General features: G+C 36.4%; 1 non-coding gene across 1 annotated transcript; it reads right to left on the minus strand.

Moving 5' to 3' along the window:
* Nucleotides 1-2,106: 2,106 nt before the first annotated feature.
* LOC130030808 (U6 spliceosomal RNA) lies at nt 2,107-2,211 on the minus strand. Its single transcript, XR_008793491.1, has one exon. It is a non-coding gene; the product is annotated as a U6 spliceosomal RNA (small nuclear RNA).
* Between the last annotated feature and the right edge of the window lie 570 nt (nt 2,212-2,781).

Below are 2,781 nucleotides of genomic sequence, written 5' to 3' on the forward strand. Positions count from 1 at the left end.
CCCTTTCTTCCTTCCTTCCTGAGGATTGCTTGCAGAGCTATAATTTTTTCCCCTTAACACGGCTTTAGCTGGCTTTAGCTGCATCCCATAGGTTCTGGTAGCTTCTGTCTTCATTATCATTTGTTTCAAGGTATCGTTTGATTTCATCCTTGACTTCCTTCCTAACCCACTTGTTGTTCAACATTGAGTTGTTTGTTTAATTTCTAGGTATTTAATTTGGTTCTCCACATCTATGTGTGATTTGTTTCTATCTTCAGTACATTTTGGTCTGAAAAGATAGTTGATACAATTTCTATCTTCCTGGTTCTACTGAGGTATGTTTTGTGACCCAACACGTGGTCTATTTTAGAGAATGTTCCATGAGCACTGGAGAAGAATGTGTATTCTTTCTTTTTGGGGTGTAAAACCTGTATAGGCCTATTAGCCCTCTCTTATTACTTCTTTCAAATCCAGTGTTTCCTTGTGAGGTTTTGTTCTTGTTGATATATCCAGAGATGGTGATAAGGTGGTGTTGAAGTCTCCGACTACTATTGTGCTGCTAGCAATGTCCTCCTTAAAATCCGTTAGCAGTTGTTTTAAGTATTTATCTTGTCCCTTGTGGGTGTTTATACATTTCGGAGTGTGATTTCTTCCTGTTGTACATATCCCTTGATAAATAGAAAATGACATTCACTGTCATTTCTAATCTTTTTCAACCTGAAATCTATGCTGTCAGATACTAGTAAGACCACCCCAGCTTTTTTGAGGGAGTTGTTTTTTGCAGGATTGTTTTCCATCTTTTGACTTCGATTCTGTGTTTGCTCTGACTGTTCAGATGTGTTTTTTGTAGGCAGCAGAATGTTGGTTACAGTTTTTGAATCCATTTTGCCATTCTGTATTTAAAAGTTTTTTTCTTCTTATCTTATAGGAGCCCCTTTAGTCTTTTTTCAGGTTTGGTTTTGAGTCTATAAAGTTCCTGAGCTGTTGTTTATCTATAAAATGTTATATCATTTCTTCAAGTTTGAGTTAGACTTTTGCCGGATAAAGTATTCTTGGTGAGGCATTCATTTCATTGAGTTTTTTCACTATATCCTCCTGCTTGGAGGGTTTCCTATCATAGATCTGCTGTAAATCTAACGGGTGCTTCTTTGTATGTGATTTCCTTCTTTGACCTTGCTGCTTGCAGTATTGTGTCTCTATCCACTGCATCCATCATTCTGACTATGATATGCCTTGGAGTGTTTTTATTAGTGTCTCTTTTAGCTGGCACCCTTCTGGCTCCTTGGATGTGGATGACTGCATTCTCTAACTCTGGGAACTTTTCAGCAATGATTTCTTTAACTGCAGCTTTTTCATTGGGGTTGCCTCTTTGTCCTTCTGGTACTCTGATGATTCTAATACTGTTCCTCTTGGAATCATCCTGTAGGTCTCTGATTCACCTTTCAGCTATTTTGAAGTCTTTTCCCATTGTTTCTTGTTTGTATGATTTCTGCAGATCATATTCAAGATCACTGACTCTGTCTTCAGCTGTAGCCATTCTGCTGTTGAGGGCACCCACTGAGTTTTTTATTTCATCTACCAAGACTTTTATTAGTGACAGTTCTGATTGTAGCTTTCTTATTTCTGCTCTCATTTTTCCTGTATTTTGTTGGCTTTCTGTTCCACTGTTTCTTTTTTTTCCTCCTTTAATTTTCTGGATGTCTGCTCCATTGTTTCTTTGAGTTCCTGAACATCTCGAAATTCTTTATTGGAGAGTTTGTATTTTTGGGTAATCTCTGTTGAAGATTCTGGTCTCCTTTCTTTGTCCTCTCCTACTAATGGAGATTTGCGCTGTTTCTTCATGTTGTTGTGGTTGTATAGAGGTAAAATATTCCCATTTACTAGCACTGTTCTCTCTTATTGCGGGAAAGGGTTCTGGATGAGCTCGGTTGATGGTGGTCACCTTTCTACCCATCTAGAATATGTCCTTCCTCTCAGACATCTTTCTGTGACTTATGATAGGCATCTAGTGAAGCTTTGGAGGATGTGTTCTTTTATATTGGGCTTGTACAGCTTCTTGTGTACACTGTTATTTTGGTGAAATTAGAGTAGGTCAGTGGACTATTGTCATATTGTGCTTGAGGCAGAAAAAGTATGGAACACTTCACAAATTTGCGTTGCATCCTTGCACAGGGTCCATGCTAATCTTCTCTGTATCATTCCAATTTTAGTATATGCGATGCTGAAGCAAGCACCCAAAATTATGTTAAATTCAGCTTTTTACTCCTGGGAAAACTTGTCTAAATTTTAAAACCTAGTTACAGTTTCCTTTTGCAGAATAGAAAAATTTAATCGTTATATGTAGTTCAGTAACAAATGAGAATGTGAGTAACTAAGTACAACAAACTATAAATGAGTTTTAATTTAATTTTATTATACTATATTAAAACAATATCACTCATGGAACATGATTTGCAAGCCTGCTTATTACTGACTTTGGAAATTTTGGATAAAGTTTGTTCTATGATATGAAGACTTTTGAACTAAAAAATCAAATATAGAAAGTGTGCAAGTACCATTTAATTTCCCCTCATTTCTTTCATTTTCCAGCAAAGAAGTACAGTGTTACCACACACAGTATAAAAAAACAACAGTAGTTACTGTTGACATCATGCCATTAGTTGAATAACACATCATCAGTATCTTATGCCATCATCAGTGGAGTAAATCAAAATTTCCTATCACATGATAGAGTACAATGGAACCAAAATCCAATCTTGGATTTTTTTAAAATGTAGGAGTAACTACTTCTATTTATTCAGC

Source organism: Sorex fumeus, unplaced genomic scaffold (genome assembly GCF_029834395.1).
Source record: "Sorex fumeus unplaced genomic scaffold, SorFum_2.1 ptg000044l, whole genome shotgun sequence".
NCBI classification, from domain to species: Eukaryota; Metazoa; Chordata; class Mammalia; order Eulipotyphla; family Soricidae; genus Sorex; species Sorex fumeus.